Source organism: Cervus elaphus, chromosome 19, assembly GCF_910594005.1.
Source record: "Cervus elaphus chromosome 19, mCerEla1.1, whole genome shotgun sequence".
NCBI lineage: Eukaryota > Metazoa > Chordata > Mammalia > Artiodactyla > Cervidae > Cervus > Cervus elaphus.
Genome location: NC_057833.1, coordinates 50,211,387 through 50,224,138, shown reverse-complemented (window position 1 = coordinate 50,224,138; position 12,752 = coordinate 50,211,387).

Here is a 12,752-nt window from a genome sequence, read left to right as displayed (position 1 = left end):
AGAGGACGTTCAGAGCCTGCTGTCATCTGTTTGTGACAGGTCCAGTCTGTTGGCATTTGTCAGGGTCTTACAGGTCCTTGCACACCAGGAGAATTCTAGATGACTTGAGGATGGCCACTTGTCCACAGGCAAGATTAGGGGATAAAGGATACAGAATCACTGGCCATCACCCTCTTTCCTGCTCCCTCTGTGGAGGGACCACCAGATTCTGGTGAAGGCATCTGCTGAGCAGTGTGTGCCTTGGGATTGGACAGGGAGGCTGGGGATTTGAGGGCTGTAGGTGCATCTTTCAGGAGAAAAAAATGCTGTGGTCCCTGGGGTCCATTCTGTGGTGCACAAGAGAAGAAAGTGTGATGTGTCTTTCCTGCTTTGATGCAGGGTAAATTATACAGAAAAGATTGAATAATAATGATCTTCGTGCAGAAGAATGGGTAGATCAAGCAAAGCTAGAGCTGGAAGATGAAAAATGAAATGTCAGTGTGAGAGGTTAAATGTAAGAATGTAATTTCATGTTGTTGTCTGACCAAAGTGGTCTGACAGCCTGCAGGAGGCCAGGTTGAAGATCAGTCAGTCAATAAGTACAACAGAATGTGTACCACAGAGTAAGTATAAGAATTGTACAATAAGTACAATAGAATATGACTTTACAAGGAAATGATGATCATAAAATTGAGGAAAGTTGCTTTCTTCTAAGAGAGAAGCAGGAGGATGCAAGAGAGAAGAGCACATGGACATATGTGATTGATGGTGGTCTAGCTCTTGGTGTGGGTGGTGGTTTTGGGGGTGTTTATTATGTTTCACAACTTACATATACTTTACAAAATATGTTTCAGATATTAGTCCATAAGATCTTTCAAAGTAAACTCATCAAATAAGTCACACTGTTTCTGTTTTCCTGTGTAGTTGAGAGTTCAGTTCAGTTCAGTCGCTCAGTCGTGTCTGACTCCTTGCGACCCCATAAATCGCAGCACGCCAGGCCTCCCTGTCCATCACCAACTCCTGGAGTTTACTCAAACTCATGTCTGTCGAGTCGGTGATGCCATCCAGCCATCTCATCCTCTGTCGTCCCCTTCTCCTCCTGCCCCCAACCCCTCCGAGCATCAGGGTCCTTTCCAATGAGTCAGTTCTTCGCATCAGGTGGCCAAAATATTTCAGCATCAGTCCTTCCAATGAACACCCAGGACTGATCTTCTTTAGAATGGACTGTTTGGATCTCCTTGCAGTCCAAGGGTCTCTCAAGAGTCTTCTCTAACACCACAGTTCAAAAACATCAATTTTTCGGTGCTCAGCTTTCTTCACAGTCCAACTCTTACATCCATACACGACCACTGAAAAAATCAAAACCTTGACTAGATGGACCTTTGTTGGCAAAGTAATGTCTCTGCTTTTTAATATGCTATCTAGGTTGGTCATAACTTTCCTTCCAAGAAGTAAGCATCTTTTAATTTCATGGCTGCAATCACCATCTGCAGGGATTTTGGAGTCCAAAAAAATAAAGTCTGACATGTTTCCACTGTTTCCCCATCTATTTGCCATGAAGTGATGGGATCAGATGCCATGATCTTAGTTTTCTGAATGTTGAGAGTAGACCATATATATTTTCATCATTTCATTTTCCCCTCATTCCCATCAACATTCTATAATTTCTCCCATTGTATTCTCCCCCAGCTTTGCCCCATTTCTCTGCTCCCCTTATTGCAGAGTTCTTTAAAAGAGTTGTCTATACTCACTTCCTCTAGTTTCTATCCTCTCAGCCTCTCTTGAATCTCCTTGATTTCAGGCTTTCATTCTATCTCTCCACCGAAGCTACACTTGTCCAGCTCTCAAATAACATGATGTTAAAAGTTGTCTCTTAGCCTCAGTTCAACCTATCGGCAGCATTTGACCCTATTGATCACTCTTTTATCCTTGAAACCCATTGCTTGGTTTCAGGACATCAGACTCTCTTGGTTTTTCTCCTTCCTCATTAGCTCTTTCTTCTCAGTCTTTTTGCTGGTTGCTGTAGAATGAATATTGTGTCTTCCTAAGTCTATAAGATAAAGCCCTAAACCCTGATGTGATGATATTTGGAGGTAGGCCTTTGGGAGGTGATTAGGTGAACTCATGAAGGTGGAGCCCCATGACTGGATTAGTGCCCTTTTTAGAAGAGGGAGGGACCGGAGCTCAGACTGTTTGCCATGTGAGGGCAAACAAGAAGGTTGCAGTGTGTAAGCCTTGATTTGGGCTCTCACAGGGAGCGAATCTGCCAGAGCTTTGATCTTTGACTTCCCAGCCTCCAGAACTGGGAGTGTTAGGTAACTAGAATAGGAAAAAGGAGTTCAAACTGGCAGTAGCTAAAAAACAGACAAAGGGGGAAAGCCCATGAAAAAGAAACAAAGGAAAAGTCCGCAGACCAGAGTGAGAACCTCAGGTGAAACAAACACTCCCCCTTCCTAACAGTGAGCCTATCCTCAAGCCTTGAGGGTGTACTATCCTTTGTTGTTGTTGTTCAGTCAACTTGCTCATTCATTTCTATTGAGGTGGTGATGCTATTCCACCATCCTCTGTTTACTGAATAAAACTCTAAGCTATAACCAAGCTGTAACACTTGCCCATTGTTTCAAATCTTTGTTGCAGTGAGACTGAACTGAGGAAATTACACACTCTCCTGACAGGATAAATAAATTTCTGTTTTTTTAGGCCACCCAGTCTATGGTATATTGTTACAGTAGCCTACCATTCTGCATCCAGTTCCAATGTACGCAGTTTTCCCCTCCACACCACCAAGCAGTTCTCTGACACCATCTACATCTGTAGGGTGTCCTACAGTTTCACTCAATTCTGACGCTGTCTACCCAGAGAGAGCATGAGGTTGCACAAGGGCTCAGTCCCACAAGACTACCCTCCAATTCAGGTGTTAGTTTCAAATTCAGGTTGTCACCTGTGCTTCTGACCAACTGTCTATAAATCACAGGTCCAACAACCCTCCCCTTGGGTTCAATTAGTTTGCTAGAGCAGCTCACAGAACTCAAGAAACCGGTTTACTCACTTGATCAGGATCATTACAAAGGATATTAAAGGATATAGATCAACAGTCAGATGAGAGATTCATAGAGTGAGGCCCAGAAGAAAGAGGCTTTTGTCCCTGTGCAGTCTGGTGCCCAGCTCCATGGCATGTGGATGCATTTTTGTTCATCAGCCTGGAAGCTCTCTGAACTCTCTCCTTTGGGGATTTTATGAAGCGTTCATTACATAGGTGTGTTTGATAAAATTATTACCCACCACAGGTGAGTGATTCAACCTCTAGCCCCTTTCCCCTCCTCAGGGGTCTGGGGAGTGGGACTGAAATTTCCAATTCTCTAATGACATGTCTAGTTCTGGTAAACAGCTTACATCCTTAGGTGACTTTCAAAAGTCACTTCATTAACAAAGCAAAAGTCACCTTTGTCATTCTTATCACCTAGGAAATTCTACTTCTTTACATATTTGAATGATTAAAAGAAAACATAAAAGAGGACCATTAACCACTGGGGAGGTGAGGCCAACAAGGCTCTTCCCTTCTTGACACTCTTGACTTCTGTGGGAGCTTTGAGTCTCCTCAGTACCACCCCCAGCCTACATGGCATCTCTGTACATTAGAAAAATGTGGTTGCTCACATCAGGCAGAGTCCTCAGGACAAAGGAACTGATGAGTGGGGCAGGAGCTGGACTTCAGCCCATTTTCCACCTCAGAAAACTGCCTGGTTTTCTTGTCTGTGGAGCCTTCTGTTTCTATCCCACATTTTTCTTCTAAATAGGCACACCATGCCTTCCCACCACATCCCCCCTCCCCGAAAAAAAGAAAAGAGAAAACCTTAGTCCTTAGTTTTCTCTACTTTTCCTTCTGTCCATAGGAGAGTAGAAGTCTGTCTCTGTGTGGATGACTCAAATTTATGCCTTTTGTCCTAGTCTCCGTTCTCAACTCAGTGCCTTATCTAAACGACCTGGTTCCTTTCAAGTGAGTTCACAGAAGACATATCACGTTCCCTAAGATGATCCTCAGGCCTTCCCAGTTCTGTCAGTGGAGACGTCATCCTACCTGCTGTCCAATCTGCATGTCTGGAAGTTACCCACAACCACCCACCCCTGTCCTCACACAGCCCACCTGCTCCTCTTTTTCAGGGTATGTGTCATTTGTCCCTCTCTTGTCTGTCTTAATTTCTGTGTTGATCTAAGCCTTTAGAATCTCCTGTCTGCCCCATGTTTCAACAGATTTCTGGTTATAGTCTCTTTCCTTTCTTTTCCCAGTGGTTCTCAACTGGGAGAAAATTTGCTTAGAGGACATTTGGGTTTCCCCAGTGGCTCAGCGATAAGGAATCTGCTGCCAATGCAGGAGCCATAGGAAATGCGGGTTTGATCCCTGGGTCAGGAAGATTCCCTAGAGGAGGGCATGGCTACCCACTCTAGTATTCTTGCCTAGAGAATCCCATGGACAGAGGAGCCTGGTGGGCTACAGTCCATAGGGTCACAAAGAGTCTGACACAACTGAAGGGACTTAGCATGGACGCAGAGGACATTTGGCAATGTCTGAAGACTTCTGGTTATCTCAACTCAGAGTGAAATGCTACTGAGGCCAAGGATGCTGCTAAACATCCTACAAGGCACAAAGAATTATCCACCTCAGATGTCATAGTGCCAAGATCGAGTTCTGTATATCTGTTCCTCCAAGCGTCCTGAATGTTGCAGCCTGCCTATTCTCAAGAAAATGCATTTTGCACACATTTCTTGGCTGAAAGATAAATTGTTTCCCATTTCCTATATGGGCATGTCTTCCTCTGCCCAAGATGACTTTCCCCTTCCACTACTATGCCAAGAACTCTTCTCTCTCTCTCAAAGCCCATAGTAAAGTGTCCAGCCTGTGCCTTGGGTTGGTCTCCACTTGTCACCATGTCCATTCTCCACTCTTGTCTCCCAATCTGTGCCCCATGACTGCATCTCCATGCTCCCTTGTCCTCCAGTTTCTGGTTGAGCCTGTGGATGGCACCAGCAGGTGACCAGAGGCTGGGGATTTACTCCCCAACCCCCATCCTGAGCTTCTGTCCTCAGCTCCTGTGGAGCCTCCCATTTTCCAGGCACCAGCACTTGCTCAATGGGGCCCCATGACCCCGGTCCTTGCCTTTCTCCTACAGGCCAAGAGTGATACCAGCATTCCCTGCTGCTGGCCCTGTTTGCCACTGTGATTAATTGGCTTAACTCTGCCCACACTCCAATCATTATTTTCTTAAACTTTCAGTGAAATCCTTTGAGCATGCCATCTGCTTTCCACTGGATCCTCAATGACATGTCAGTCACTTGAGGATTCGCCTTTCTCTTGGCTCCTGCACAGAAGTTAGAGGCAGGGCCGTTCTGGTGTCATTCAGCAGGTATGCCCCATACTGCTGTGATCCATTTACATCTAGTATTTCTTATGTTTCCCAAACACATTACAATCCCCTGAGGGCTGACTTATTGAACAGTCGTATACACCCTCTTGGCATAGTGCCGAGCTCTATAAATGTTTACCAATGAAAATTACAACAAAATTACAAAATGACATTTTCAATAAGATGTATTGAAAAGTCACCTCATTTTTTAAACAAGGTGTTTGGAATTAAATTTTTTCTTTTTCTTTTTTTTTTTTTTGTATCACAGGTATTTGGGGTGATTTGAGTTCAGTAACTTTTTAAAAAATTTTATTTTATTTGGCTGCATAGGGTCTTACTTGCAGCATGTGGGATCTAGCTCCCTGATCAAGAATCAAACCAGGACCTCATACATTGAGAGCATGGAGTCTTAACCAAGGGACTACCAGGGACGTCTCAAGCACAGTAACTTTTCCTTGATGTTTTAAAAATGACTTGGGCTTTGTGACTTGATGTTGCCTGCTCAACTGTGTGTTTTGCTTACTTCCTGGTTCCTGATGGTGGCCCCTGTATTTGTGGCTACTGAATAAGAGACTCTAAGTAAAACTGGGAGTTTCTGCCCTGGCTTTCTCCCTTGAAACCAGCATTCTCTCCTTTCAAAATTCTTTGCTGCATTATTCTGTTGCAGCTCTGCAGGGACCAGATGTTCCACTGGCTCCCTAAGTCTGAAACTCGTGCTGCATTGTGCCCAAACATGTGCTTCATAAATGCCTTTTTGCCCCACAGTTCAATTCGAATTTTTATTTAAATATTAATGATGCAGAAATTGGTGTAAGTGCCTCCTTAGGGAATCTTGGGAAAGTACAGGGACGTAATCAAATGGTTCGCAAATTGTGCTTATTTATTTATAACTCTAATTTGAAAAGAAGAATCAGAGTTATTAAAGGGTATGTTCACATTTTGCAGAAACCTTATCCTAAGGAATAGGGGATAATCATTCTTTTAAAAAAGGGAAAATGCCAAGTCATTTCCTAGAGTTATGGCTTCTTGTCTTTCCTGTGTTGTAATGGTTGTTTGTGTGGGCAATTAAAAGCCCTATTTCTTCTGCTCTCTGCTAAATATGTCTCCATCTGCCGAATTCTGCTGTGGGGGTCTCGGTCTAACCTCATCGTTCTAGTTACTTGTTATGTGAAATATGCACACGCAAGTTCTGTTTCCTTTGTACCAGAAAGATAAAGAAGATGAATAGAGAGGAATGGTCAGCAATCTGATCCACAATCCACCTTGATAATTTCATAGTAGGGTCCAGAAAATATGAAGCTGATACAGGCTGAGCAGGATCACATTATGACTTTCGTGAAGCTCAGGTACATTTGCTTTTGTGGGCATCCTTCCACCATTAAAAAAAAAAAAAAAGTATGTTTTACAACTCTGTCGGCATATGACAGATACAGTAATATATGAAAATATTTTTGTGGACCCCTAAACATTTTTTGGTTCCTAGGTTCTTGTCTCCTGGTCCTAAAGAACTAGTCAGCTCTGTGAGTGAGCAGTGGGGCAAGAAAGGAGCTTGATTCCTTATTTCAGGGTCTAAAGATACTGAGTTCCAGTCTGTTCTCAGTGATGCCTACACTGGGAGGTTATGAGCCTAAGTAAGGTGAATGAATGTTCTTCTAAGAGGCTTGTTGGAGAAGGGTGTGGAGGCTTGGGCAGCTGTGGACCACAAGGCTCAGCCACCTCCCAGATCCAGGCTGCTAACCTCTTTACCTCGTCCTGCATACCTTTTCTGTATGAGCGTAATGGTGTTACAGTCTCCACTGTGAGAGGGTCTAGGGTGATTGTCCCACTTTGTAGATAAAGAGCCTAAGGCATGATGAGATGAGCTTGGGTGGCTTGCTCTTCTGTAGCTGATTCAGAATCTAATGCCTTGCTGCTTTCCTGGCAGCACAAAGAAGAAACACTTAAAATAATTTTTTCTGACTATAAAAATGATACTGGTTTATTATGAAATTTGGGGGGAAAATAAGAGCAGATTAAAACAAAACAAAACTCCTTTAATTAAAACTCCTAGAGCCAACCACTGCCCACTGCCTCATGAGGTTGTATAAACAGCTAAACCCTTCCACTAGTGGGACAGGACTAGTCCAGCTCCCAGGATCTGAACCACAGTGCTGGTTGTTGTTGCTATTTCTGCCTGTTATCACTGCCAACTATAAAATGGCTGGATTTTACCAAACTTTCCCACCCTCCAAGGCTTATTAACTATAATATTAAATGAAAAAAGCAGATTGCAAACTGTATGTACAGTATGATCTCAATTGCATAGCAATACGTGTAAAATTGAGGAAGGCAATAGATAATTATGTCAACAGTGATATTAGGCCACAGAAGCTCCAGTGTGGATGAGGGACAGCTTTTTGGGAGGATGATAGCTTTTCAGCACACACAAACCCTCCTCCACAGGCAATTTCCTATGCATAGGATGTTTCCTATGTGATTTCCAGGCAGTTTCCTATGAATAACATTCTGCTGTTTGTACTCTTAGTAGAGGTAAAGGGGGACAGTGATCCTTTCATGCATAAACCCCAAATCTTCCAGGATAGCTGTCGTCCCTCATCTCCTTTCTCCTATGCCCACCCATGAAGCAGCAATTTCTGCAGGCTCCTATTTGCATTTGAGCCTGGCAGTGGATTTGCCCAGCTATCCTCTTGGGAACATGATTCTATTCTCTACATAAAAGCAAGGATACAATTAAAGCTATGCATCAGAGAGCAATCAAGGGAACTGACAACGCCATATTACTGTGAAGAGGATGCCATTGAATGAGGGCAGTTTCAGTGGCAGACTCTTCCTATTGTTGCCACAATTGCACAAAAGCGACTTCTGGTGCCTCTGTAGACCCTCAGAAATAGAGCCTTCCCAGAAGGCAGGAATCTGACTCATCCCAGAGAGATGGGGTTCTGCAGACAAAATATTTTGTCTTCTTCATGGTCTGGTCCAGTGTCTTTCAGTGTTTCCTTTAGTTCTAACCTGAATCCTGCCTGCTAGGTTTTCATCCCATGCCCATTTTCCTTTATGAAGACAGAAAACTTTGGCTTGTGTGTCCCCATCTGATAACCCTCCAGAGCTTGATAGTGAGTTTCTTCAAAAGTGTCTATGTCAAGCCCAGAAAATTAGAATGATACCAGGTTAAGAAACTGAATCTAAATGGTACATTCAGTAATGTAATTCAACAGATAATTTGCTTGAGCACCTACTATGTGCCAAGCATGAGGGAAACAGACAAGTGGACACAGGCTGAACCAGAAGGTATTAACACGTGCTACCTCAGATGTTGTGTTCAAAGGCCCCCAAGTCCTCTCTCAGTTTTGTTTTTATTTTTCTTACCCTCTCTCAGTTTTTAAAGCGAGTTTTGAAGGCAGCTAGACTTGGGTTGAATCCACTTACTCTTTCTGTTATCAAGACCAAGTTGCTCACCTACTTGAGTCTTGGTTTTATTACCCCCAAATGGGGATAATAGTATCTATTTCAGAGGTTGTAGAATAAATGAAATCATTTAAGCAAGGTACAGGTCCTGATAGTAGAAGTTGCTTTGTAAATGTTGTTCCTTCATTCAGGTTTATAATGATTTGGAGATATCAGCAATATTGGATGTAATATGAAATTGGTTTTTATTTTTAAAATGTGAATTCTAATATGTATTGTTCACCTTGTGGATCAGCTATAATTCCAAATTGACTTCCTATAAGCTCAGTGATGATCTGTTATTAATGTGCCAGCATTCATTCACCCAACAAGTATTTCTTAAGTATCTTTTATAGTGTAGTCAGTGTATGCTAGGGAAATAAAAGCATCTTTACATTAAAGCTTGGTGCTTACATGATCAGGAAGGGAAATCTGCTAGGAAGAAAATCCTGTATGGAAGGAGTTTCCAGGACAGCAAAAGATGGGCTCTGAGAAGCACAGATGCCAGTAGAGACGCTTCTCCAGTGCTGGCAGCAACAGTCCTAGCAAATGCCTGCCTACAGAGGATTCTGGGAGGCTGGACTTGCCGCTCATTCTTGAATTGCATTTATTCTGGGAACCAAACAGAGTGCTGTGTCAATCTGCTAAGAAGGAGGCAGCTAAAAATAGGATATGTGCTGAAAATAGGAAATAAGAGAGATGAAAGATGGCATTTGGGGTTTTCACAGTGCACCCCCACCCCTTGAGCAGAGGGAGGGAAGCCATCTATTTTGGTGGGGGCATGAAATTCAGGGCCCATGATTTCAAGAGAAATGGAAGGGAGAGAGGGAATGGGAAGTAGAAAGTGGCGAAGTGGAGAGCTGGGAAGAAATGAGTGAGAGGTGAACAGAGCAGTGGGAAGGTAAGCTGCTCCCTCCACCCCTCCTCCCCCAGGCAGATGAGATGAAATCAAAGAGAAAAACCTATGTGAAGACTTACCCAGCTGGAGAGAAACTTGAAATAGCAAGATAGTAATTACACATGGCCAGAGAGGGGGATTGGGTAGGAAAAGAATAAAAAAGTGTAAGCCATAAAAGTGGATTTAGGAAAGATCATACATCATGACCAAGTGGGCTTTATCCCAGGAATGCAAGGATTCTTTAATATCTGCAAATCAATCAATGTAATATACCACATTAACAAATTGAAAGGTAAAAACCATATGATTATCTCAATAGATGCAGAAAAAGCCTTTGACAAAATTCAACACCCATTTATAATAAAAACTCTCCAGAAAGCAGGAATAGAAGGAACATACCTCAACATATTAAAAGCTATATATGACAAACTCACAGCAAACATTATCCTCAATGGTAAAAAATTGAAAGCATTTCCCCTAAAGTCAGGAACAAGACAAGGGTGCCCACTCTCACCACTACTATTCAACATAGTTTTGGCCATGGCAATCAGAGCAGGAAAAGAAATAAAAAGAATCCAGATAGGAAAAGAAGAAGTGAAACTCTCACTGTTTGCAGATGACAAGATCCTCTACATAGAAAACCCTAAAAACTCTGCCAGAAAATTACTAGAGCTAATCAATGAATATAGTAAAACTGCAGGATATAAAATTAACACACAGAAATCCCTTGCATTCCTATACACTAACAATGAGAAAACAGAAAGAGAAATTAAGGAAAAAATACCATTCACCATTGCAATAAAAAGAATAAAATACTTAGTAGTATATCTACCTAAAGAAACAAAAGACCTATATATAGAAAACTATAAAATACTGATGAAAGAAATCAAAGAGGACACAAATAGATGGAGAAATATACCGTGTTCATGGATTGGAAGAATCAATATTGTGAAAATGGCTATACTACTCAAAGCAATCTATAGATTCAGTGCAATCCTTATCAAGCTACCAACAGTATTTTTCAGAGAACTAGAACAAATAATTTCACAATTTGTATGGAAATACAAAAAACCTCGAATAGTCAAAGCAATCTTGAGAAAGAAGAATGGAACTGGAGGAATCAACCTGCCTGATTTCAGGCTCTGCTACAAAGCCACAGTCATCAAGACAGTATGGTACTGGCACAAAGACAGAAATATAAATCAATGGAACAAAATAGAAAGCCCAGAGATAAATCCACATACCTATGGACACCTTGTCTTCAACAAAGGAGGTAAGAATATACAATGGAAAAAAGACAACCTCTTTAGCAAGTGGTGCTGGGAAAACTGGTCAACCACTTGTAAAAGAATGAAACTAGAACACTTTCTAGCACCATACACAAAAATAAACTCAAAATGGATTAAAGATCTAAATGTAAGACCAGAAACTATAAAACTCCTAGAGGAGAACATAGGCAAAACCCTCTCCGACATAAATCACAGCAAGATCCTCTATGACCCACCTCCCAGAATATTGGAAATAAAAGCAAAAATAAATGGGACCTAATTAAACTTAAAAGCTTTTGCACAACAAAGGAAACTATAAGCAAGGTGAAAAGACAGCCCTCAGATTGGGAGAAAATAATAGCAAATGAAGCAACAGACAAAGGATTAATCTCAAAAATATACAAGCAACTCCTGCAGCTCAATTCCAGAAAAATAAATGACCAATCAAAAAATGGGCCAAAGATTTAAGCAGACATTTCTCCAAAGAAGACATACAGATGGCTAACAAACACATGAAAAGATGCTCAACATCACTCATTATCAGAGAAATGCAAATCAAAACCACAATGAGGTACCATTACACGCCAGTCAGGATGGCTTCTATCCAAAAGTCTACAAGCAATAAATGCTGGAGAGGGTGTGGAGAAAAGGGAACCCTCTTACACTGTTGGTGGGAATGCAAACTAGTACAGCCACTATGGAGAACAGTGTGGAGATTTCTTTAAAAACTGGAATCAGAACTGCCATATGACCCAGCAATCCCACTCCCGGGCATACACACCGAGGAAACCAGATCTGAAGAGACACGTGCACCCCAATGTTCATCGCAGCACTGTTTATAATAGCCAGGACATGGAAGCAACCTATATGCCCATCAGCAGATGAATGGATAAGGAAGCTATGGTACATATACACGATGGAATATTACTCAGCCATTAAAAAGAATTCATTTGAATCAGTTCTAATGAGATGGATGAAACTGGAGCCCATTATACAAAGTGGAGTAAGCCAGGAAGATAAAGACCAATACAGTATACTAACACATATATATGGAATTTAGAAAGATGGTAATGATAACCCTATATGCAAAACAGAGAAAGAGACACAGATGTACAGAACAGACTTTGGGACTCTGTGGGAGAAGGCGAGGGTGGGATGTTCTGAGAGAATAGCATTGAAACAAGTATACTATCAAGGGTGAAAAAGATCACCAGCCCAGGTTGGATGCATGAGACAAGTGCTCAGGGCTGGTGCACTGGGAAAACCCAGAGGGATGGGATGGAGAGGGAGGTGGGAGGGGGGATCGGGATGGGGAACACATGTAAATCCATGGCTGATTCATGTCAATGTATGGCAAAAACCACTACAATATTGTAAAGTAATTAGCCTCCAACTAATAAAAATAAATGAAAAAAAAAAAAAGTGGATTTAGGTGGGAAGGCTGGTATGATATAAAAGACCAGACTTGGTCACTAGCATTCCCTGGTAGCACAATTTACCCTTTCTCCCAAAGCCTACCTTGACACTCAGCCCTCAAGGTGAATATCTTCAAAAACGTTAGTGAATCAATAATGGGGTGTCCTCCCATCAGGAATGGGCAAGGGTGTTCTAGTTTTGTTGAAGGATGCTGTAGTGGAAAAAATTCTTGGAGTTGGGGTTGGGTTCTCATTCCAGCATTGTCATCAACTGGCCATATGACCTCAAACAGGTCACCAGATCTCTGTGACTAGGTTTGGATATAGACTCTGTCATGAACTGCCT